We start from the raw sequence: 27322 nt of genomic DNA on the forward strand, positions 1-27322 counted from the left end.
TTCCCTTCCTGTCTATAAATATTTTTCTGCTGCTCTACTGCCTTAAACAGAGCTCTTCCAGATTTCTGTCGGAGGAAAGGAGAGCTGGGGCCGACTCTGACGCAAGCCTGGAGCAACTCCAGCGAGATCAAACATGAGAGCAACACCGGAGCGAGGGAAGAACCGGGCATAACCCACGCACACAATCTTCTACCGCTCCTCCCAAAGACTTCACCCAAATCCCTTTGCCTGTCTCACCAGGCTGCCAGCGGGCAGCCCCACCGCCCTCCCGGGTGGCTGGGTCACGGGGAGATAACGCTGTACCATCCGACATGCCGAAGGTCTCTGAGGATGCTCCCGGAGGCTCCCTGGTCCCTTGTCCAGGGCTGGGCTTGCAAAATCTGAGCAGCAGGTGGTTGGTAATCTGAAAATAGGAAGCCTTAATCTGCCTGCTGCATTTCTGGAGCCTCCCCAGCCACTCCTGCAATGTGCAGGGGAGAGAAGCCCAGCGGTTCTCAACATTTTCACCAAAAGGGAGGTCTCCAGGTCATATTTTCAAAAAGCAAGCAAAGAACCTACTATGCAAACACTGGAGGCTTGTACCTTAAATCTGCTCACCAGATGTGAACTTCAAAAAGTCTGTAAGTACAATTTAGCTGTAGAAAATAGCTCTTAAAGTCCTGTGCTGTGTGCATCTGACCTACATCCCGGCCCCATTCTTTACTTCTTCAGCAAAACTATTTCTTTTTTCACTTGACCTCTGATTGTTTCCCGTTTTATCCCAAAGGCTTAAAAGCCATAAGAAAGTGCATCGCCAGCAATTTACAAGCAAGGAGGAGAGCCGTACAGCTCAAATGAAAACCCTTAATTTTTCTGTTATACCCTCAAGGGCCGAGCATTTCCCAGGCAGACATCCAGAAACCCTCTACAAACAAACCCGAGAAGGCTGTTCGGGCACAGAGGTAGCCAAACAAAGGCGTCGCTCACTTTGTGGAAGTGCTAGGCTGAAATTTTCTCCCCAGGTACTCTGAGCAACATTTAATGGCAGGACCATTAATGTCTGGTCCATTCTTCCAGCTTTCTGCAAGACGGCTGATCGCTTGCCCTCTTTGGATGTTTGTAGTCATGCAGCCTTTCGCTCTGCCCGCCCTGCCACCTCCAGCACGCTCATCTGCTGCAGGACTCCTTCATGCCCACGTACTGCATTCGCAGCTGCGATGTCCACAGGCATATCAAGGGACGAGCCAGGTGAACCCGGGGAAGCGTCCTCGTCCCACCCATGCTACCAATGTCTCCCTGGTCCTTCCACAAGTACTGCAGGAAGTTATTAGTGCCCACAAAGGGCTTCCTGACGCTTGGCGATGGCAAGCCTGGAAAAAACACAGCATGATGCCACAAAACTCATCCAAAACAACCTTAAAACTCTGCAACGTAGTGCTCGGTGCCAGCCTGAGATACAGATTTGCCACTAACCCAGTAACACACTAAGTGTGGGCAGCCGCACGTGCAGCCCCAGCGCTGCCACGAGACGAGCACCTCCCGCGACACCAAACCTTTTAAGGGAATGTGTAAGGTGCTCCCGCAGGTAAAACCTAAAGATGAATCAAGAAAGCCTGTGTCAGCTAATGCTCCTATGCTCTGGGAAAGGGACTCCTGCAATGTAACCAGAAGATAGGGAAAAAAAAATTTCTGTCCACTGGAGCCATATTCTGAAGTTGTTTACCCCCCATGCATTTTTAACGTTTAAAAGGAAATGCATTTGCTGGCTCATTTGCAATAAAGGTTTTCATACAAGCAATACTCTGCAGCAGTGTAAACCACCCAGCCACAACTCCAGGAGAACAAGCATCGCCAAGCCCCAAAAGCTGCACGTCGGGCTAGGCCAAAGGGGGAAAAAAAAAAAAATAATGTTTTAGAAAAGCCCTCCCTGTTTGCATTATTTCCGCAGTATCATCAAATACAGAGGCAGCAGAAAGGCCATGTTCTCTCATGCTCAATAATATCTCATAGTATTCAATAATATCCCATAGTCTGATTTTAGTCTTGACCCCCCCCTTGAGCAGGAGGACCAGAAACATCCTCAGGTCCCTTCCAGCCCCAGTGCCACCGCGAGTCCCTGAGCCTCTGCAGCCTCGTAACACACGGTGAACATCATGGGCTGAGATCTGCGTCCTTCTACACACCACCAGCACTGGCAGCACAAGGACCCACGGGGCTCGCTGCATCACTGGAGCTTGAATTACCTATCTGATCCGAGAGAGACATCGGGCACAGGTCCTAACCATGCAGCTCCCATCCTAAATTTGATTATTGTGTTGCAATCCTCACTGAGCACTACTGAGTGTCCGGCCCATGCGGGATGTTAGCAAAGTTTGGGTACTTACCAATCCAAGACAATGACATTTCCCTTTATTTGCTGACATAATCTTTAAAATAGAAGACTTGTTCATAATAAAAACAGACGCACCCACATATACAATGACAAAACTGTCTCCAGAATAGTATCAACACTAACCTGCATTCTCTCTTATTTTCTTACAGTCATTTATTTGCATCTGAAGCACAAATGCATGCTTTATGCCTTTGCTTTTTTCTTGCATTTTATGACGACAAATTCCAGGAGCAAATCTAATAGACAAAGGCCTTTCACTGCAAACCCTCCAAACTGACCAGAGTTTATTTTAATTTCCCTGAAACAATACAGAAGCAAACATTTAAGTACTACCAGGAAGGGTCTTGTATTTCTGAGGGGTTACATCTTTATTATTAAAGCCACAATTTTCTTATTTGCCAAAAATTGACTGCATGTGTTTCCTCAGGCACTTAGGAAGGAAGGAAGGGATAAAAATTTAATCAAGACACCTTGACAGGAGCAGCCCGATCGGTGTAGTGCCTGCTCGCAAAGTCCCCTGGGGGTGACAGCAGCACTTATTGTCAGGTTGTAACCAGGCATTTTTACACAGCCCGAACCCGGCACGGGTTTGCGGGAGGATGGGTTTGACACACAACACAAAACATCGTTCCCACGTTACGCACCGCTTCTGGAAACCAAACTGTAAGGTGAGTTTGACCTCATTTTACAGCCTGCACCAGACTCAGCAAGGAGCTGGCATCACTGCCCTGTCTGTCTGTCCCCCCTCTCATCTTACTTAAAAAGAGCAATATTAGTGATAACCCACACAAAACCAGGAGCAGCAACGCTCAACAGAGTGCAAACACACGCTCAAGTACTCGAGCCATCATGTTTTCCTTGAAATCCTGGCCATGTTTCTGCAGAAGCCCTCCTCCCCTCCTTAGGAGGATCCACAACACGTTCCCATAGGAACCGTCATCAAGTCACCAGCACATGTTGACTCAATGGCAGAAGGACAGAAAGGAACCCATGGACCCTGGGATCCACCGAGCTCTTACTGGAAGCGCAGACACACACTCACTGGTCCATCATTATACAAAACCACAACAGAAGTGCTGGTTTGCAGGGGAATTTTTTTTAATGAGAGTGCCCTTTCAACTCCAGAAGGTACGACAAGGAAGTAAACATGCACGTGGGTGTAAGAAAATAAAGCCTTTTCATTAAAGCAACACTTAACATAATCTCTAAAACAACAAGAAAATCCAGGCGTGCTTCTGCCGTTTCATACTTGGCCGGTCCAACGTTTCACAGCGCGAGCAGACAGGGATGTCTCTAATACGTGCACAGATCCTGCACCCCTCAGTTACCTCCTTAAAACCTCCTTTCTGCTATCCCTGTGAAGCTTTCCTGAACCCACCAGAGTCACACCTCCAACCGCAGCTCTGGGTTGACTTTAAAGCATTACTGAAGCCTTATGGAAAACATGAGGAAGAAAGTTCATGTTGTGTCTCTTCCCTTGCCTCCATCTTATTCAGAGATATGCGGGGAAAATAGCCTCAGCAACTTCAAAGCTGAGTGCTCACTTCAAACCTGCGGCGCTTCTGCTGAGCACCAACACTGCATCCCAACAGGGCTCTCACTGCAGCCTCTTCCTCATGTCAACTCAGGATGCCAGTTCTGTGTCTATCACAGAATCATTAAGGTTGGAAAAGACCTGTAAGATCATCAAGTCCAACCACCACCCCAACCCCACCATGCCCACTAAACCATGTCCCACAGTGCCACATCCACACATTCCTTAAACACCTCCAGGGATGGGGACTCCACCACCTCCCTGGGCAGCCTCTGCCAGTGCTTCTCCACTCTCTCAGGAAAGACATTTTTCCTCATATCCAGCCTGAACCTCCCCTGGCGCAACTTGAGGCCATTTCCTCTTATCCTATCACTCGTCACTGGGGAGAAGAGACCAACACCCACCTCCCCACAACCCCCTTTCAGGCAGTTGTAGAGAGCGATGAGGTCTCCCCTCAGCCTCCTCTTCTCCAGACTGAACACCCCCAGCTCCCTCAGCCGCTCCTCATCAGACTTGTGCTCCAGACCCCTCACCAGCTCCGTCGCCCTTCTCTGGACACACTCCAGCACCTCAATGTCCTTCTTGGAGTGAGGGGCCCAAACCTGAACACAGCATTCGAGGTGTGGCCTCACCAGTGCCGAGTACAGGGGCACGATCCCCTCCCTGCTCCTGCTGCCACACCATTTCTGATACAGGCCAGGATGGCGTTGGCCTTCTTGGCCACCTGGGCACACTGCTGGCTCATATTCAGCCGGCTGTCGATCAACACCCCCAGGTCCTTTTCTGCAGGGCAGCTTTCCAGCCACTCGTCCCCAAGCCTGTAGCATTGCATGGGGTTGTTGTGACCCAAGTGCAGGACCCGGCACTTGGCCTTGTTGAACCTCACACAATTGGCCTCGGCCCATCGCTCCAGCCTGTCCAGATCCCTCTGCAGAGCCTTCCCACCCTCCAGCAGATCAACACTCCCGCCCAACTTGGTGTCGTCTGCAAACTTGCTAAGGGAGCACTCGATCCCCTCATCCAGATCACAGATAAATATCTTAAACATCCATATTCCAATAGCCCCAGCATCTCCTGCCGGCTCTAGAGAGGGTGTAGGATCACAGCTGAACCCAGGGTTTGGCCCACCACATTGTCTGCAACGTAACACACAGCTGGCATGGCAATACGTGGCTGTTTGGCACATGCCGTGAGACCTTCCACGTTGCTGTCTCTCTGCACTGCCTTCAGATAAGGGGAAATCAAAACCCAGAGCCACACCACTCGGGGACTGGAAGGTACAAGAGGAAACAACTGGGAAGGCGCCATGTCACTGCCATCAACGGTAATGAAGTTTCCCTGGCCATATAGCTAATTAAGGAATAATTAACAATTTTGACCCACAGTTATTGTACGATGTGGCAAACCCACTCCACATTCACCGGAGCACTCACCCTCTCCTGGGAGCCCAGTTTACCTTGAGCTGCAAAGACACAGATAAGGACGGCATTGAAGAGTTTAATGAAACCTGCAAGCAAGGTAATTTAGTCACTCACTAATTGTCATTTCAGGCAGCGAGGGGAACTTTTTCACTGCAGCAACCTCTAAACACCAAGAGATTTCCACCAAAAAAGTAACCTTCTTGACCTGTTGAAATCCCTCCCCTATGGTGCAGCACATCTTCCCACCTAGGGACTCTGATCTCACGCCTCGTCCATCAGACGTCAGTGGGCTCTTGACATAACAGTGTGCTGGTGTGAAAACTACTCCTGTCTGGAGATAACTGGAAGACAGAGATCTCAAAAGTGTAGGGGGGAAATGGTGATGCTGAAGATTCATGAGTTTTCCCCCTCTTCCTTCTCTTCTTTTGGCCACTCTGCATCTGTCGCCCACCGAGCCCTGGGGAGGGGACCATGGGGTGTGCTGGTGGGAGCAGGGCACAGGAGGCAGCTCCCGGTGCTCCTGGGCAGGCAAAGCCTGCTCCCACCCGATCTCACAAGGGACAGAGGCTGAGCAAAGGAAAGAAAAAAGAAAAAATCCTTCCTCAAACTCCAGCTCCCTCAGATAATCAAGCAAAGGAAAGGAGGGAAAACGTGAGGCTGGTATACACCTTCTTTCCAAGGTGAGCATCCAGCACCACACGCTGCTCTGTGGCCAAGGTCTTTTAAAGTGCTCGCAAGGATCACAAAGCCCAAGAGATCCTCCTCGCCTGTGCGCCCTGCAGCTCCCTCGCCACCCAACTCCTCTCCTCCTCGATCCCCGCAGAAGGCAGTTTTGTCTACAGACCAGAAGGGCTTGTGGGTTTCTTTCACTTTTAGTTTCCCAGCCTGCCGCTGCAAAACTCCCTGCTGGTTTTGGATCAAGAGCTTACGCATCAACTGCCTTGGGCCAGGAGCCAAAGCAACGTCTCCTGGAGCCTCCACCGTGGGGCCAGCCCCACGCCAGGTCATCTGCAGGCCCCCCTCCACAAAGGGGACATTTAGTGACAAACCAGGAATGCATTTAAAAGGGTCTTTCCAGATGTCGAATAGGAAATACAATTGAACTGACTACACGTCTCCTCTAAACATAAGCGGCTGAAAAAATCCAGGCTCACTCTCCTTTCACTTCATCTGCTAGAAAAGCAAACACCTCTGCAACCGAACACGAGAGCGCGTGTTCGTGCAACCACATCAAAGCCCGTCAGAGCCTCATCCTCTCGGCATTGGAGTGGAGCAGTTCACATCTAAAAACACCCAAAAATCCAGCAACACAAAACCCTTTGGAGAAATGGAAGAATTCACAAAACTGTTTTCAAGTCACTCAGCGTCAAAGTGGTTTAAATTTCTTCAAATCATTTAAAGGTACTACATTCTCTTACAATGCATCTTTAAAAGCAGCTCATGCTTCAGCCAAACACCCGAGTCAGAATTCACTGCCTCTTTTCAAAAACACCCCCAGCTCTGATGCCTTTTTACGCTGCTTAAGTAACACCAGAACTAGCAATCTCTGCGGAAGCGCTGATGCAGGTGGAGACTTGAGCACATGAGCCCAGCTGCCCATTTTGCAAAGGCCTGATTTCAGACTTTAAATCTGCCTATGTCATTCTCATCCAGTTAAATCGGAGTGTGCTTGGCTGAATTTGGGCTAATATTATTTCTGCTCTTTGCTAGCATGTTTGGATGTGCAATCCACATAATTATTAGAGATAATATCCCTTGTCTACGACTATCATACAGACATTAACATTCCTGAGTTCGCTGTTAAAGGCTCCACAAAATACATTATTTTTTGAAAGGACTACACCTACCTTACACAGTAGTAGGGTTTTGCACTCACATTTTAGTTTACTGTAATGATTTTGCACTCACATTTTACTTTGCATCCTCAGATCTCTGAATGTTTTATTAAGATATGTGCATTACAATATTTTCTGAATTTGAGGGGAACCAGGGAAGGTTAAGCTTGTTTTATCTTTACAGCTGAGATTTATTAATATGTTAATACTCCACACTTTTTAAAGGTCCTCAGCCGTAACCTAGGCTGGGGTATTACAGTGCTAACCTCCCACAGGAGATACCGTGCCTGGATTTCCAACCCACCCCGTGCCCCTTCGGGTTCCCCTGCCACGGTTTTGGCCAAGCCGCACCGCCGCACCACAGCAGCCCTGCCGGCACCCCCGCCGGCACCCCCAGCCACCGGGCATCCCCCTTCCCAAGGCTCGGCATAGGGCCTCCCTGCCAGCGGCACAGCAAGGCACAAGCAGCTCTGGGGACAAGAATATGTTCAGGCAAGTCCAGTGATGTGGCTGTAATTTTGCAGAAGGAAGAAGCTCCTGTGAAACGCCTTCCCGTGAATGCGGGCAGGTATTTACAGTTATCCCAGCACAAAAAATGCAAAAAGTATATGTTCAGACATGTGGTCTGACTTGGAAAAACCAAGGGGTGTATGGTGTGATTCCAGAAAAGTGGGAAAGATGTTACTCCCCTGGTATCAGTATTCTCTTTTTTTTTTTTTTTTTAATACAATCTTCTTTTGCTGATCCTTAATTTTTACTTAAGACTCTATTTAATCACTAAGTGTATCTGGTAAAGGCTCAGAATCCCAGGCAGTTCAGAATGAAGCATTTTAATCACCCTCTTGTTCATTTGAAGGTTACAAACTTGTTAGGGGTTTTATTTCATTTCCAAGCACGGCAAACTCGCTTCATTAAACTCAACAAGGCTTCAACAGGGAGCTTTTGTATCAGCATCTATAAATTACCCCCCCTAACAAAGAGAAGAAGGGAAGGAGACAGAGCTGATTTCTGCCTTGCTCCAGTGCCACCCCCATTCCCGGGATCCCTTCGCAAGCACGCATGTCTGCAGCAGAACAGGCACAGGCATAAGGCGGCTGCAGGCAGTCCGGGCTGTCCTGCGGTGCGGCCACCCCACCGCCACCACGGCCCTGCAGCGCTGACGCTTTCCCCAGACCCCAGCCCACCTCTTGCAGAAGCCTTGCCAAATCTTCAAGTTCATCCCACTAAAGGGATGCAAGACTGACTGAAGTGGCTACACCCATCCTAAAGCCTAATGGCTCCCAAGATGAGATTTCTGCTGCTTTCTCTGAGACGCCCATTTTTCTCACCTAAAGGCAAAAGCAGAGAGGTGCTTCAAGGGCACGAAGTGGCACAACTGGTGAAGAGCCCCGTGCCAGCACCGACGGCTGCTGCGAGGGCGCACGCAGCGTGCTCCAGCACTGCAGCCTGCGAGCATTTGTGTTAAAATCAGCACGACAGACGGCACTAATGGCATCTCTGCCAGCAGCTTCTGCAGATGCCAAGAATCGAAAAGCCCACCTCATCCATCAGGCATGGCCCATGCAGGCCAGGGTCAAGTCAGGACAGAGCCCAGCAGCTTGGACAGCTTTTCGGTGGCCAAACAGGAACAAGGTCACAACTGCTGCAAATCCCCTCCTGCTCCTCTCCAGGAACTCAGATGCAAAGTATTATTTATCTTTTTTAGTGTTAATAAGGTCATGGTTTTTTGGAGGGCTGATGCTTGGTCCAGCCATACTTGGTTTGGAAGGTGTTACCCTCATGCCAACTAAAGAGCTATTCTTTTTGGGCTTCCCCTTACACAGTTCAGAGCATCCCACCAGGAGAACCAACAGCCCATTTTCAGCTTGCACCCACACCAGGTGCCAGCAGGTTTGGAGACCGCACATCTGCAAGAACAACTCGAGCACGAAGAGAAGGGTCCCGCTCCTCCGGGCCCTGTCCAGTGCACGTGCAATACCTACGGGGCACACGGGCAGCACTCGCAGCTCACTCCGCTTCAGAAATAAGGTATCAAAGAAGCAGGACAGCATCAAAGCTAAAAGGTGCAATTCCCGATTCATTTGCATCTGTGCAAGTCTGCAAATCTGTACCTAGCCAGGGAACAGGATTTAGTCCATGCTTTTAAAGCCACTTCATTTCAGAGTGACAAATGTGTATCCCAGCACCCAAAAACATGTCACTGAATACAAAACAACAAATATAAATGCATACAAATACACAAATGCGAACCAAGTCTCTAGCTTTCACCCAAGCGTAAGAACCCCAAACGAAGAATGTGGCAAGAGCAAAGTGAGAAACTGTTAATATTGCGAGATTGCAAAATTTAAACATATAGCACTGTTTGTACTCTTGATTCCTTGACCTCCCACTTCAAATGCATTTGTGCGGTGTACAATAATAACAGGGCAAGAACACTAACCAGATCTGTGTGGGATAGGAATAAATTTGGGTCTGAAATGAGGGGCATCTGTTCTTTGTAATGGCAGACACCAGAGATCTGTATCTGTGAGCCAAAACGAAAGCAATAAATGCATAAAATCATGGCGAGCCATACTGCTACATGCATCCAGCTTCTCTTGACGTCAATGAAGTTGTCTATAAGTTAACTAAAACCAGAATTTGACTGTGAATATATACAGAACTGAACACAAATTAAATGTAAATTGAACTCTTCTAAAGAGACTGTATTCTGCTAAAAAAGAAAACACAGGAAATACGAAGGATGAAACTGATTACTCAAGAGAAGCTACCACAGGGACAAAATTTCCATCCTTCCTGAAAATAAATCAGAAATTGCTTATACACAATTCTAACTCTTATGCAACGGCTAGAAAATAGAAACCTTTCATATGTATCACTAAACTTATTATATAGTTCTACAGTTCAAAGATACACAATGATATTATGAAAAAAGTATTACGCTATGCCATCATCTATCATGTCCTAAAGAATGGGATAGCATGTTGCAACAGCCTGGGAAAAGAAAGAGGCTAACCTCAAACCGTTGCTGAGAGAGACACACCCCCCCCCCCCCAAAAAAAAAAAAAAAAAGAATAAAATAAAGTGTGCCCGGATCCCCTGGGCAGTGTTAACTTATGCCTTGATGGTCACAAACAAAAGGTGGCAAACCTGACCAAAGCACGGCTCATCCCCTTGTAAAACTATTCCCAGATAAAGGATCGCTAAGCCTGGGCTCACATTTACTCAACAGAAATTGGAAATGCCTTTCACTCTCTCTTGCTGAGTGTCAGCAAGAAGAAAAATCCCCAACAGTCTAAGCCAATATTACTAACATATTTTCAGAGATAACTCACTTAGGGTAAGTGCTTTTATCACTTACTGACACCAAACCCCACTACTACTCCTGAAAATTGGAAATAACTCATTCTTTTGCAGCTTGTTTATGCTCTGGGTTTGCACCACCACCTTTGCTTCCGAGCCCCTCTCCTTCGCAGCGCTGACAGGACCCCAGGGCACCGAATGAGGACCCCCAGGAATGTCTCTGTATAGGCGGCTGATAATTACAAAACTGGCTGCAAGGTAAGAGCAGGTGGCTGCTCCAGCTGGTGCCCACGACCGAGTCAGCAGGAAGACAGCTCGACCACTGACCCCGAGCGTCTTCCCGTGTAACGTGATTTTTGAAAGTCACAGGGCTGGCACCGCGACTCGTCCGAGCCCTTCCCAAGAGAGGAGATGCAGAGTCTACAGGGCTACAAGGGACTTTTGGGTCACAATCCACATATTTCACCCAAGGATGGGTGACGTGCCACTCTGGTGTGCTGAGGTGGACACGCAGGAGCGGCACGGACTACCTGAAATGATGTGGCGTACACTTCCATGGAAAAGAGACAGGCCGTCATGCTCCGCACGGAAAGCTACTCAGCAGCGTCGCACGGGGCATGGTGTGAGTGTGAGGAGAGAGAAAGGTGCTCAGTTCTGGGCACAGGAATGTTGCTTCTCACCATGCACTACGGTTGTCTCAACTGGACAAATATTACGTAAAATAACCATCACTAGATAGAAATGTGTCTTCTAATCCAGTGTGAAAAGAGCTTTATTTAGGGTTTTGTTTCTTTGTTAGATCTGTATTTCCTCTCTCTGCTCTATCACTGTGTCTGATGACCTGCAACCCTTTTGGTATTCAAGTATTTTTTTTATTCTTTCCTTTCCTTTTGTATCTGCAGTGAGTATGAAAGAAACCGAAAAGTTGCTGGGGGCGGGGGGGAGGAATATCACTGCAAGTTTGGTATTAGCCTTCAAGTTGTGAAAACTCCCTTAAAGGCGGGGGGAGCACTCACAGCAAAATTCACCCCCAAAGCAGCAAGGCTGGACTCAGCACCATATGCAACTGCCCGGGCTGCCTTTGCAGGGAGAATTCACTCCTTAAGATGTATTAATGCTAGCGTTGTAAAACATTCAATAGCAAAGGGAACTAAAAAAATATTATTATTAAATACATCTCGAGCCCCCTGAGGACAGAAGATTTGCAGGCATATTCAGATCTAATACGCTGGCTGTACAGGAAGGTTTCTGAGACCTGGTCAGGCAGGGAATTTGCAGAAGGTATACCTGTACCTCGGTATATAACCTCAGGCTATCCGCCCAAACGGAGCGCGGCTTAGGGGGCTGTCACATAAAACACAGATTAGGAAGGTGAAACCTTCCCAGATTTCTCGTTTCTCTTTGTTAAGCAATAACAGCAAAGAGATTTCCCACCGTGCTTAGGGAAAGCTGATCAGCTGGACTAATCTCTAGTGCACGCACCGCCTGCAAAAATACTGCAGCAGACATCCTAAAAGCACTAGTCTTATGAGAGTTAAATGAAGATTTTGGAGAGAAGACCAGAGTTTAAAAGGGGGGGCAGAGGGAGAGAAAAGAACCCTGGCATCTCACAAAAAGAAAAAGGAGGCAGAGAGACATGCAGTCTGAGGCTGGGAAAAAGGCCATTGTCTTCAATAGCTGTTTGTTAACTTGCTGTCATGTGTGTCTTTTGGGTCTTTTCTTGTCCAGATAGACTCATTTATTAAGTCCATCCAAAAACACTTCTGCAGTGCAAGCTACTCACAGGTTTGGAGTAGGAAGACTCAACATCAACTTGTTTCAGCTCAGTCTGTTTCGCTTTACAAAAGCATTTGAGAGACAGCCAGGATCTCAGTGCAGCCAGAGGAGGGTTTGCAGCAGAGGAAGATTTAGAGAGGGTTCAATGAACAGATGGCCAGTTGAGAAATAAGGCCTAATCAGGGTGAAATTTTTGTCCTAAAGTGTTAATGGTTGAAGTGCAGCAAAATATGCACCAGACTACAGGAACTCTTTGAACTAGGGTGCTCTCACGGTAACTATCGCTAATACACTGCCTACCAAAGAGAGATGTCTTTCCATGTCGTACTCCAGTTGAGTGAAATTACTTTGATTACTCCCTCTTCGCGCAGAAAATCTGAACTGCAATTAAATTAATTTACTTTATGAGAATGTCCCATTTTCCTGATTAACACCTTCCGTGTTCAACAATAAGTATCTTTCAGTAAAATCTCTCTTGCAGTGCTGCACTGGGCAATTTCTACAAACAGACCAAACCAGATAAAGCTTCATATTGGTGAAAGTAGGGGTAGTATTTAAAATAATGTCTTCTCTTTTCACTGCATCTCATCCATCTCCAATCCCGAATTTTCCTTAAGTTGCCCTTAACCATTTGTGTCCCATCTTCCCTAACAACTGTTTTTCAGACACAAGACCGTGGTGCTAACTCCCTGCTGTACAGCTGAGTCTAGGCAATGCTTGCCAAAAACTACGAAGAAAGATTTATTACAGCGCAGAGTCGATAAACAGCTCTCAGTAAGGATCATTTTGCACTGATAAGCCCAGATTTGGGGTTACTGTTGAGAAAGTTTAAGAAATTGAAAAGTTAATTTCATGTATTTTAGGCTTAGCCTACATTAAAAACATTTGCTAGAATGACTTTCATTACAACAACCATTCAACTGTATTAACTATCCGCCTCTACTAGTACTCTGAACTAACGCCATAACAAAAGTATTAGTCAATCAACTCTGAATTATGTATGCTTATATTTATGCATATATTCCTCCATCAGTCAAGGTCTGTCAAAACACACTACCTTAAAGGCCAGGTGTTGTTAGATACTTGGGTGAGAGCCAAAAGCATCGGGCAAACAGGAGGGCCAACAGAGCCTAGAAACATCCTAGCTTTTAGGACGCCTAAGCTTTTCCAATCCATGCCCTAAATTAATGACCAGAAAGATTATTATTGCTGCTTTTGAGTTGTCATGTGTCATTAATGCTACTGCCTTCAAAGAAATTTATGGAGACTTATCCTAAGAAATCTAGCAGGGAAGAGTATTGCTGGGAGCGTTGTGCTGTTTAGCCAAAACATTACTCATTTCTTTAAGTTTTAGCCTTTTGGAAATCACAGGGAAGAGAAGCCCCTGTTCAGAAAATACACGGAGAAAACACAAAGCTCTGTTTATCTATTTGCGATTCAATCACATCATCTCGCTGGACGGGTAAACTGCATATTGCCTCACAATTGTACTGCTCTCACAGACAGCTGTTTGGTGCTACAGTATTCATCACCAAGCATCCATGGCATTAGCTCAACAATGCAGCCTCCAAAGCAATAAAAAGACCATTTTTATTTTCCATAGTCCAGGAGTTAACCCCAGCTGAGAAATAAAGACAAGCAGCATGATTCATTTTAAACATCTGTGGGCCAGAGCCACGCTTCTTTACATTAGGCTGTGTTTAAGTTGGTTCCCAACCAGGTCTCTTGGCAAAAGGGGAACGACAGCCAGCCCCAGCGCTTCATCCAGCGGGAACGGCGCAGCTGAGAACAGTTTGCCTCGCTGCATTGTTCCCTGCTAACTCCCAACGCGTTGCCAGCCGCGCTGCAGCCCACTAATGCCCATCTGCAACGCGATCCACTATGAAAATACAGGCTAAGGCATTTCTACAAACGGAGAAAATACATTGCATTTTCTGCCCAGACGCACCTGCGAGGAGCCAGGCAAGTCACGACTGTCCCTTCACGGGCAGCACGTTCCTGCTGGGTGCGTGCGGTCGCTCCTTCCCCGGCCAGGGTGTCGCGGAGCTCAGTGAGTTGGAGAACTCCAGGCTACTCCAAGACTCCAGGATTGATTGTACTATAAATAACCCTCGTGCTGAATTACTGAAACAACTAAATTTTAATTGGGTAACCCAGGAAATTACTAGAAAATTATCCTCATTTTTATATGTAAGCTGCTTAAGGGACATACAAGTAAACTTGCGGCGTATTCAACAAGAGACAACCAGGGGACAATATTATCTGTGAGCAAAAAAACTGGACAGATTTAGACAGATGAGGATTAAGATACGGAAAAGTAGCTCTTGTAGCTCAGCCCAGGCAAAAGGAGTCAGATACAACATAAAAACCTGCAGAAAGAATAACAAGCTGTGAGCCCCACAGCTGGGCATGAGCATGTCACATGCAGGAGAACTAGTCTGGGGTGGAGACGGAGAGGGGAAAAGACCCCTGGAAGGCAAGTGGCCAGTCGGTCAAGGGATGCTGGGCTCACCAACCACCTTCGATCAAATAAGACTGAGATTTAATGAATTAAACTCCCCAATCTTCAGACTAAGGTTTGAGCAAAGCATAAAGGAAGAACAAGAGTCTGTTAGCTGTTGGGATGTAGAATATGAAGAGATGAGAGATGCTACACACAATAGTAGAACTAAGTTATTTCATCATCAGTAAGGACTTTACAAAGCTAGAGACTGGAGATGGCATCAAAATACTCTGTTCAGGAGTCCTAGTCATTTTAAAAAGCTAAAAAACCCTGCGTTCTCCTGGCAGAGGAGAGGCGAGGCAGGGATGGACTGCGACAGAGCAGGCTCCAAAAGGAAGAAGACAGAGACACCCTTTCACAGTCACCAAAGAAATGGAAAGAAAAAAGGGGCATCTAGGACAAATATACCTTAGAAATTCAGCAAAAGGAACAGACAAAAGCAAGTCCTTTCCTAAACTTCTCAAACCTTAAAATAAACTGTTGAAGTTGTTGCTGCAAGCGATGAACAACATGAGTATTAAATAACACATAACAGGTCCACTTACTCACAGGTTATTTACCATTTGCCAACAACTGGATTCCCTTTTTTTTCTTAAGAGCTTTAGAATATCCTGAGAAGCAGTTAAGGAGCAAAAAATATCCCGCTGATACACACCCATACTGGTAATGATAATCGCTACTGGAGAGTTTCATGGAGAAATGTGCTATGTAATTAAACAGCTTCTCCCTCACACATGCAACAGGGCTCCCCAACACTCCCTTGCCCCCAGGCTGGGGAATAGCTGCATTTCTCCAGTGCAAGAGCTGGGGATAAGCCCACAGCTGGAGACCAGTGCAAGGCTCCTCCTCGGAGGTCCTACCGGGAAAGGGCCACCGCAGGGCTGTCCCTCAGCCCCCTGCGACCAGCTCAGATAGCAGAGCACAAACGCTGTCCAGAGCTCCTTCCCGTTCTCTCTGCCTTTGCACTCATGCTTACCAGCACAGTCAATGCCTCGGGTCAGCGACCAGAACCGGGCTGGGATCTACCCAGCAGCGCCTCGAAATTTTCAGCATCCTGCTTTCGTGGGGCAGGCTGCTGGCAGATCCTCTCCTTGCATCCACCAAATACGGCGTAATCCTGCTCCAGAAGCACACTGGTGAGTTCTTGCGCACCGGTGGGTTCAGCGCACTGTGCCCATGGTTCAGCCGGTGGCACGCTAAGGTGGGGTTACCTGCAGCACAGCTCCTGCGCGGACCGTAGGCTAAGACAGCTAATTTGTTCTCTGGGATGAATGTTAACATCCTAATGAAAATTAATAACCCCATTAAATTAAAAAAGCACATGAAAAATGCAGAACTATCTGGCCATATCTATATTTAGCAGCAACCTTTTCAGCTTTTCCTATAGCAACAGATAACACTTAGACCCAACCTGCAGTTAGTCTCACCTGCATTTTGCAGCCCTCCAATGCACAAAACCTAGCAAAGAACATCCGATGAAGAGACTTGCTCTTCCCTAGCTCCCCGTATCTAGACAGCCTGGTTTCACTCCCAGCTCGTTCCCCAGGACTGTCTCCTTTTTCCTGGATCACCTCCTAGAAAACAGATTGCAGAACTCTCCCCTAAATACCAACATTTAACATAAGGCCTTTTCCTTTAATACCCAGCATTTTTTCCAGGTATCTGTCCCTCATGAATCTAAACAATTGGCTGCACCTTCAGTGGATTTCCAGCTCTAATATACATATGTTAAGATGAAAATAACACTCTACTTGGAGAGTTGAAAGTCACTCTTTAAATTATACGTTTTCAGAGACAAAAATCTCATTTGGTCTGGTGAGAAACGTGGCTGACTTAGGGCAGTATCTTTTTCTGACCATCCCAAATGGCACATTACTGTCAAATTACCAAAACCTACAAACTTCTTGCATTTTTTAGCACTCTAGTGCTATATTTGAATGAGACAGTGCTTTGTTTCTCCCTGGATTTCTCCTCCAAATGATTATTAAACTTGACCTAGCAGAATGTAAGGCTGCCTGCTCTTGCTCTTTATTTGGAAAGTAGCTGATCCATTAGCTGTCAATTAGCATAAATTCTTCTGTTCGACGCACTGTCTCCATTGCACTCGACCCTCCTAACTCATTTTCAGGATACTAAGAAGAAAGGGAATACATGAACAAAGCTCTATTTTTTTCCTATTATTCAATTCATCTTATGCATAAATACTGGTAATAGAGTTTATTAAATCTCATTTGAGGTTTTCCTTGGCCTCCTTGATTCATAAATTAACAAAAATTACCTGATGTTTAAAAGAACACCTTCTGAGGATTCAATGTATGAAATTTGATAACAACATCTCTTTGGCTGGAATGCATTTCTAAGGAAAGGTGAAGTCCACACACAAAGTGATGAAGTACCTATCTGCAACACCTATAATCAATCCATTGTCAACCAAAACCAAGTTGTTGCCCTCACTGCATTGAAGTTAGGTATGATGTATATGCCAGTACATGAACTTTTCTAACAAGACGGCCAGAAACTGTGATTCTAAGTAATTTAAGCTAAAACTCCTATATAAGTAAATGCTTTCACCATTATTTAGAAATCTCTTCTACTGGTAACTGCTTCTCAGTATTAAATGCCCTTGGACCGTGCATCCGGACTGCTCTTCTGCAGAATTCTCTCTTGCATTTTTTCATTTATAAAATGGTATCAGGAATGTGACCACCATATACAATACTTCTATAATACCTATGCGGAGCAGCAATGGACTTGCTACAGTACCTGTCAATTTGCTTCTGAAGTGAAAACGCTTACATCAAAGACCTTAGGTTTTGCCTTCACTTTAAGAACTACAGCAGTGTATTTTAGTGAGAAGCTAAAATGGTTAAGTGTCATCTCCATCCCAAGTCACTGCTGGCCCCTGCTTACAGAACACAAGCAATGACATACATACTGTATGTTGCCAGAATGGAAGCACGAGCAGGGAGGAGGCTGTTAGGGATTCACAGAGAGCATGGGCACTTCAACTCCTTATTTCTAACAGAAACTCCTCTACCCACAGAGGTCAGGTCAGCCATTCCCAGGCCCATCCGTGCCTCTCCTGTACGTTAGCCTGCCCAGTCTCACAACCCCCACTGGCAATACAATACTGATTTCACTAATGAGATGAACTAACAGGAAAAAAAACACACCACAACTCATCAAAACTGCAAGCCCTTATGTGAATCAACACAAGTTCTTGACATAAGCGTCACAGGCACCAAGTCACGGTGAAGCCTCGATGGTTTGTGATGCAGCATGGACAACGGCGTGTAGGAGGGCAACAGCTCAGGCTGGCAGCAGTAAGAGCATGTGAATGACCCTAGCACACAATTTCTGCTTTCTCAGGGCTTCAACAGGCGGGGCACCCAGCCTGAAAAACTGAATTCACAGTTACCAGACTGTTTTGGTACCGGACTGGTACCAAAACAGACCCCAAACACCCTCGTACCAAGGTCACTGCACCCCAGCAGCCTTTTAGCACCTTCTGTTCACACCACACAGCCAACTCCACACCTCTCCTCCAGGACAGCAAAGGAAAGACAGGGGCGAAACTCCGCATGGCATTATCCATGAGCAGGGCAAGTCGGCTGCAGAGGCAGAGCCGAGCGCTGGGGGACATGTCAGAGTGAAACAGCACTTCTGTATCCTCATGTAAAACTACTATTCCCTGGCATGTGAGCTGTAAAATAAAAGGCTGGGATTTTTTTATTTCCCTGCCTCTGAAATAACATCTGCTTCTATCTGGTTCTCAGTTACAATGTCTATTTAGAAAGAAAGAGGAAAAACCTGTGCTGTGGACTTATTCTTTGGATTATTATAAAATTACAGTCTTTAGAAAGGAAGCTTAGAGCAACTACGCTCAGGCACGGCAGTCTGAGAGCTTACCGGATAAAGAGAATTTCTCATCATCTGAAACCTGCGCACCAGATTTTAAAAACTATTAAGCTGTTTCTGATGCATCCCGCGCTGACCACAGAGGCTCTGCTGAGGTGGGACATCATTCCTGAGTGCTCAGGGCTGCATCCTGAAGAAAACTTATGACGACTTTTAGAATGGTTTAACATCAGAAAACTTAAACACGCTTTCCAGATGATTTAACTATTAAGTAAAAGAACAGTAAAAACCTTTATAGATCCTAAATCCTGTATGACTAAGATTGCAAGTGAAATGGTTATTCGTGTAACATAACCTCCACACAATATGATGCTACCACAAGCCAGGGACACTGGGAAGTCTTTGGAAAAAATGTTGCATATTAACAGGAAAGTTTTATATTTTCATGTAATCTGAGGGTTTGAGCACTTAGCAGAAAGAAGGAAGTAAAGAATCCAATTGTAAAATGCTATCCAAAGAAGTCTACTCTTACAGGTTTATAAGTATGATTATTGTTTTATCTGAAGTAAAATAAAATCACCTTTTCATTTCACAGGAGCTCATCTATAACATACTATACTCAGAAAAAAATACATACAATTCCTATTATGTAGGGAGATAATATTGTAAACAGCAAGGAGGTGGTTTTGCTCCTAAATTTCCAATTCAATTTGTATTCACAAATGCTCACAGTGTGTATTTCCAGTATGAATCTTCTCTAATTTAAGAATGCAGACTGCTGTAGTTTCAAACTAAGAAACTACAGGCCAAATTCAGCCCTGCATCAGTAAAGCTCTCAGAGAACTGTGGGCATTGATTTCATCTTACGCATCCAGACAAGAGAACAAAACCATTTGTTCCATCTTGTAATGCAGAGAATTACCACACTTACAAGGAAGACTGTATTTTTGACCAAGAAGGAGGAGCAGAGACCACCTCTGGAGTCCATCAACTCCTCATAAATTTGTCAGATTAGGAAGATTAGATTTGCACCTACAGACACACAACCACCAACAGTCCTCACCAACCTAGATACAAAGATGTCTTACAAGTTAGTGCCTTTTGCTGCTGTTGCTCCTCATGCCCAGCACAACCGGACGGCGTAATTTTAAATAAACTAAGAGCGCTATTCTTATCCCCGCAGGATGCTTACGTATCCCTCTAGAAGTGGAAAAGCCTTTAAACGCTAGTGAAATCAGGCCCCATGAATGTAATAAAAAGCATCTTTCAGAAACGTCAGCGGCATTCAAATTAAAAGCGATATCCACCAGATGTTAACAAACAAGCCATACATTTCAGATGGCAAATACCATTGGATCAGGGGAACGACATTTGCTTTGGCTGACCTTCTTACTTACACATGGACTGCTCAGATACATACAGTCTCCTAGCACTTAAAAAAAAAAAATCAACGCATTAGTGCATCCAGGCACCTGTGCAACACTGATTTTTTTGATGAACATCATCTTTGATTGAGCTGACCCCATCTACAGCCATGCCAGCCCAGAAAGCGAAGGTGTCCTCACCGCCGGGGGCCAAGGCTGTCCCGTCTCCCTGCTGCTACCTCCTGTGCTCCGGGCTGACTCTGCTCGCCTGACCGATGCGGCACAGTCTGATAACCAGGCACCTAGCCCTGCCTGACGTCTGCTCAGACCTGTGCTGGCGGGGTCGGAGGAAGTGTTCAGGAAACACAAATCCTGCTTTTAAGACAAATACACTTCAGCGTTAGCCTGCATCCATGTGTCTGGTCACTTGCAGGGGACCTGAGGGACTATTTTAACACCTGGATAAGCCTCCGGGACACAGAACTGCACCGGGCAGAGCCCACAGCCATACAAATGCTTCTGCTCCCTGGGGAGGGAGCAGCAATGGCAGGCAATTACCCTAAAAAAAAAAAGGGCTTGTCTTTTGATTTTATTCAGCTGAAACACTTGGTGACATTTTCCAGAGATCATAACGTGACATAAAAGTAGAAAAAATGGCATCACAGTTACATGAGACTTGCCAAAACGTATGCTGCACTAAGGCACACTATGAAGACGATGCGCAAACACTACTGGGTTCTCATGACAAAAACACAGTGGCAGTGCTCAAAAAGCCTAGCGGTTTTGCAAGCTACAGGCTGATCTGATCAAAAAGAAAGAGAATGAATAGTGTAAAAGTAATCCTAACGTGGTAAAAAATGTGGCATCATAGATTGCATCGCTTATCACAGGACAGACATCCTCAGCTGACAGACAAGATAACTGCATCAGTGAAGACGCAGTTAAACGCTACTTCTTTAAATCGCAGCATGCCCTGAAGAGGAGCATTGCTTCCCGCAGCCGTGCCAGCCTCCTGTGCAACTCACGGGACCCAGCAAGGGAGAGCTGCTCCAGCGAGTCAGGGGCTGGCACGGCTGTGGGACGCTTTATCATTATGATGAATTTGTACTATATATTGTCAAATTGCTCCCTGCTGCTCAAACGCACAGTATGCAAGATCCCTCCCTCCCTCCACCACCAAGTACACAAACAAGACAGAAACAACACAGTTCAGCCGCCTACTAATGCAAAAAATTTTAAACTGTGCTCTCTAATGAACTGTACTTGCTCGTGGCCTGTTGATATTTCTTCAGCTGCATTCCCTCCCACAAAGTTAGAAATGCCTTCAAGATAACTGGGGGGGGACAGAGCAGGCTGCTAAGTTAGTTCCTCAGCCGTGTTTCAAGTGTCCTGCTAATGTAAAATCTATGCCTGCAATGAAGCTAGGGTGCCCTTCGCTTTTCTAATAAACACACCGAATGTGCCAACTCCCCGCCCAGCCCCTCCTCTAACTTTTCCATGCAAGACCACAACACTTCCCACATCACTGCATGGATCCACAAACAAAGCACAGCAACCCAAAGCCAAGTCTGTATTTAGGCCAGCACTCATGAAAGTACTAAAATGCCTTTAAGGTTCCCACACGGGTAATAAATAACGCTTGCAACCCCACCGAGAGCCCTCTTGGGTCTCTCCTGCTCTGCAAGCCTGGCAGTTCAACAGGAGTGAAGGCCACCCCACCAGAAAGCACTGTTGGTAGCTAGAAGATGCCACCCGGTAAAACTCCTGGACGGCAAGACGCAAACACAAAGACTTTAAGATCTCCATCATTTTAAAAAGTCTCTGCCCTGCGCTGGCAGTTAACGTGGCAGTAACAGCGATGCAAACACCACCTTCACTGAGGACCAAACTCTGCTCTCAGCTGTGCGCAACTTCTGAGAGGTCCCTGCAGGACGGACCTGCAGAGACACCTCCAAAGATGGAGTTTGGCCAGAAAAATCCATAAATCTACTGATCTGCTCTTTTAACCGCTGACTAAAGCCTTTCTCATTATTCCTATTACTGTTATCATGGTGGACTGAGATGCTGCAATAGCTGCTGACAGCCGCTCCTGTGAAGAAAGGGAAAGTTTCAACCCAAAAATTGCTCGTCAAGGGAATAAGCAGAAAACTAAAAATATCTACTAATTGAAAGAGAAGGAAGCAGCCCACAGCCAGGCCCCCGGCACCTTGATTAAGTAGCAGCAACTTGGAAGCCAAAATTAGGTCATTACTGAGCGTTGGAGAGTCAGCGTACGCAGCTTCCACAGAAGAACGGCAGATGTGTCCACGGACGTGGTATCACACAGCACAAGGTCAGCCACGCTAAAAGCTCAGCAGGATAAGAGCAGCCACATTCAAGGCCTTAATCGGTGTTTTGGCTACACTGCTTTACAGTTCAGCGAAAGACTCCCTGTTTTTCACTAGTATCTTTGTGAGAAAAGTTCTCACTGCAGTAAACCGCGGTGCTCGCTGTTCACCAAAGCGTTAAAACGCGGCTCTCCTGCAAGCCACCGGCCCTGCTGGGAAGGGCGGACTCGGGCAGATCAACACATGCACCACCGATGCAGAGCTGTCGCACGAGGAATATCTTCTTAATAAGTAATCCCTCAACCCACCATTCCCAAAAAGGGATTAAATCCAAGTAGGGACTTTTTTCAGTGTTAAAGATTAGGTGGTTTTCTCCTTACACGTCTTTCCTGTGGCATACGTTTTGGCACAGCAGTAGCAATTGGGAGAATGTACCCAAATAAGCTTGTAGGTTAACCTTAAAAATATTGCAACAGGTATTCTTTTTTCTGTTTCAATACAGCTATACCTCTACATGCTTATTTATGTATACTGCCTGGGTTGTTTCAATACAAGAACCATGCTTTGTACTAGAAACACGAGTAGTACTCGGGTCTACACGGGCTATCGCACCTCAAGCATCCCCGCTTCCTCAGAGCACCTAAAACAATTTTAACAATTTACTGAATGCCTTACAAGTGCATCTGGGTAGTTTTCACTCCCCTTGCTAAACAGAAGGGATAACTCACCTTTAACAAAGATTTGCCATCAGACATAAAATAAACATTAGCAAAACCAAACAAAAAATAGCTTTGAGCTTTCTAAGTAAAGGTACTTTTCCCCTTCAGTTGTGCAACCTTTTGTCTCTGAGCCACCAAGAATTCACTGCCAGAGAAGAATTTCATGCTTAAATCAATTTTTGCCTCACTCACGTTTGTAGGTATCAGAGTTCCTCATCTTAACTGAAAACCCAGCGTGCTCACGATGCACTGACCACCCTCTGTAATTACTGCAGTATCTGAGGATGCAGGACAGTATCAGCATGTGAAAACTGCAAGCTGGTTTTCCTGCCCTGCTCTGCGAAATGACGAATTCATTTGCATCACGCTTGCTGATGAAGGATCCTACTGCTGCTTAACAGGGAAGGACTCAGCTCACAAACTCTTGCACAAATTCTTTTATATTCTAATCGAAGCACTTAATCTTCTGCCAAACTCCTTCTCTAGTACAGAGAAAGCCCACCTGCCTTCTGGTCTGAACCAAAGTCTGGATTTACAGGCATATGCACAGCTTTATTTCTGGAAAAATCTCGGTTGCTCACATACCAAGCGATGGCCTACAAACATAGAGAGCTGGACAACTGTGGTAACAATACGGCACGGTACCAATGATTCGCCGTGCAAAGCTTTTGCAGACTCACTGCATGCAAGAGAGAGGCCTCACTTAGGAGGAAAGGCCATCAGTCACATACCTGATCACGTAAACCTTCATGTGCGCTGATCTGAAAGGTCATTTCATTTTAAACTGTACAAAGTCTGAGGCTTAGTTTAGCTTCCTAAATTCCTCTTCTCCCATTCGATCAGATTCAGCTGAATCTCTTACTTTTCATGAATGCATTCAGCATGGTACACATGCACAAGGAAAACACTGGTAACTACCTAGTCCAGGCATTACAGGTTCTCATATAAGAGGATTTTAAAAAAATAAAATAAAAAGAAAAGCATTTCCCCCCCTCCAGTGTTTTATGTACATCATTCATCTGCTCACACATCTCTACACTAAAGAAATTTGTTTTCTACTGATAGAAAACACAGAATTCATTTCCAAGTCAAGATGGTTCTTCAGACCCTCACGACCTCCTTTCATCCACATTTTCTCTCCTTAAACAAGCCCCACCACAGATTTGACACCGCCTTTACTTCTCCAGAAGGGAGGTCTTCCGCGTGGCACTGGTGCCGCAGCACTTCGCAGGGTGTGCTGAACAGACTGCAGCGCCAACCACCTTTTTCAGACTGCAGCATCTGTGGCTTAATATAATCTCCCCACCTTCATTTGGATTCACAGGCCAATTATCTTTGGAAATAAGCCTCGTGGTCATCAAAAAAAAAAATCATGTTTCAATTCATATGCGTGCATACGCAAAGACGGACAAAAACCTCATCTCACCTCCAGAATACAACAGAAAATTAAAAACTGGAAGAGAATGTAAGAAGCAAACAAAACTATTAACTCTGTCCCAGTACAAAATGAGATTTTTTAAATACATCAAAGATGCCCTGAAACACCAGACGATAAACAAACTAAAATGCTGCTCTTCCGCTTCTGTGTAACTGAGCTAGACAAATGAAAGACTTTAAAGGACAGCCGACATGGATCTGCAAAGGTGACTTCAAAGAGCCAAATGCCAGCTGCCAGGTCCCAGATCCCCACGCTAGCTGGGGAGAGACACAGCGGGCTTCCCAATGTGTCAAACACATGTGCACAGGGGGAGGCAGCCAACGCTCCCATTTTCTTTTCCCAGGGGTTACAGCAAGCGCTGGGAATTTGGGAGACATTATTTCTAATTTCCATCCCGTTGCTTAGTTTTTGGGGCTCACAGCAATTCAGTCTTCCTTTTTCAAAAGGTAAACAAGTGTAACTCTCACTCCTCATCTTCCTCTGCAGCACTGTGAGGCTCGTGAAAGATTCATGGATAAAAAATGCTGTAAAGTACAAAAGTTCTTGTTTTATTTACCAAAAAGAATACTGTACATTTGCCACACTTAGATATTCATTTACATGATCAAGAGAACAGGCATTTGTATTTGAAGCTCTGACACGGAGCAGAACTGTGTTTTCGCAGACGCACTGCCACTTCCCTGTGCGCTGGGAGAGGATCGCTGAGAAGACATGACAACTCCTAGGCTATTTTAAGAAGCTGCAATTTTTACAGAACAAGATTCACAACAATTCAGAGTTACCTGTAAGCTAGATGCTATTACAGAAGGATTAAAATTATTACCAAACGCTTCCTGGCTCCATCCATGGTGCGCTTTAATAATTATCACCATGTCAAATTGACTTATTCAGTTTACCTGAAGAGCGTTACTGGCCATCAAGCAACACCTTACGCAAATGCCATGAAAAATAACCTAGGAGCCAATGCCTCTTGTAGGGGTGGCAGGCCAACCAACCCCGCAATCCTCAGAAGTATGACTACACCACACAATGATTTGCTTACCATCAGCTCCCCAGTAAAACTCTGTATGCCATATTTCATTTTGACACCAGGTAACATGCGTGCCTAGGAAGGCGGAACACAATTATTTAGATTTGCAGTATTAGGCTTATTATGTCTAAGGGAAGAGACAAATACAACGTTGACCTAACGTATCTGTGAGGGTGTACAGATACACAGAGGCTCTCATATACACATGCAACATCAAAGCTGCTATTCGACCACATTTTAAGTTAAATATTTGTGATAGTTAATTCATTTGATCTTCTGTATTTGCAGGGCTCACAGAGCTGGGCAGAAAGCCCTTTGAAGCACTCCCAAACACACTAAATTATTGGAAACGTTTGTCAGAAAACTGCTGTATAAACTCCGCCAAGCTATCTCCATTGCTTCACAGAGCCTTTTGGTAACGGTGCCACCTACCTCTGCCGGAACAGCTGGCTTCAGAACTACCGGAGGTAAACGTGTGTTATTCGTTTGCCTCTCTTAGGAGATGGAAAGCAGAATGAAAGGAGTCAGTAGAGGGACATGCCAGAGCGTTAGATGGATAAACAACCAGAATTTCTGTATTGAACAATTTGCTGCTTCATTTTAATTACTGGCTTCTGAAAGACTTCGGAAACTTTGCCAGTTTGTGCAATTCTCTACTCTTCACTTTTGGCCCCAACTGTACAGTCATCTCGCAGACAAACAAGTAACAGATGTACAATCTATATTCACCCCAAGTCCTTTTATAGTAAAATGACTTCTGGCCAAGTAATGTATATTAAAAAAAACACAAACACAAAACCCACCCCACTAATTCTTTAATTCTTGTATTTTAAGATATCTCCCACAACACCCAAACACACCCTAAAAAACCTAGGACTTCTTCATATGCTCCTGGAGGACTCAAGGATGTTCTGTCCAGGAGCAACTCCGGTCCTCAGCCAATATCCGCATGGAGGAGAGCGGCCAGAAGGGGCCACAAACACTGGAGAAGGCAAGGGCAGCTCTGTGGGCTCCTGCTGCCATCACCAAGCACTTCTGCCCACTGCACCAGGAGACGACTTCTGAAAGGGCGGGAGGCCACAGTCAATACTGCTCTCTCGGCACTGTCCAGGCAACGTGACAAGAGAAGTCACATCTGTTAGGGGTTTTCCTGAGGATCTTTCCGACGTGGGAGTTTTCTCTGGGGCACAGACCAGGCTGAGCTGACTGCCGTCACCCGAGCAGTCCCAGCACATCGCAGGACAGTTCCCAGGGCAAACGCCCGCAGGGGTTTGCCCATGCAGAGGTATCCCCGCTTGCCCCTCCAATGCTTCAGCCGGGAAGCAGTTGGGCATGTTTCCAGCTCATGATAAAGTACACACAGTTGCTCTCAAGAGCTGCAATGCAGAGTCCTGGAGGTCCACTCATCGCGCAGCACTCATCTGAAGACCATTCATTTCCAATACAATACAACTATTATGCTGCTTTATGAATATCCTCCCCAAATATATGTTTAACGATGCACAGTTACAGAAGACAAACACTTGTTTTGTTAGAGATCCCATGGTAAATTGAAAACAAACACATGTCAAATTTCTACAGTATATTAGTTATAATAGAGTATGGGCAAGTTATACATTATCCAAGTCTTTATGCAATGAAACACTTGTGAAAGGCAGTATGACACTATTTTAGGAAGAGACAAAGCCTGGGACAAATTAATGCTTGTATTTTCCAATATATCCATAACTAACATTGTGCATCTTGAGTTATTAAAACTACAAAGCAGATGATTGAGGTCAAAATAATCAGTGCAAGTGAAAGAATATTCATTTAAAACAGGGGTGCACATCACGTACCTTCC

At 45.7% G+C, this 27322-nt stretch overlaps 1 protein-coding gene across 1 annotated transcript in view; it reads right to left on the reverse strand.

Annotated features, from left to right (window-relative positions):
• FMNL2 (formin like 2) overlaps window positions 1-27322 on the reverse strand; it is a 152120-nt gene that overhangs the window by 115818 nt on the left and 8980 nt on the right. The window lies entirely within an intron of this gene.

Source organism: Gavia stellata, chromosome 8 (assembly GCF_030936135.1).
Source record: "Gavia stellata isolate bGavSte3 chromosome 8, bGavSte3.hap2, whole genome shotgun sequence".
NCBI classification, from domain to species: domain Eukaryota; kingdom Metazoa; phylum Chordata; class Aves; order Gaviiformes; family Gaviidae; genus Gavia; species Gavia stellata.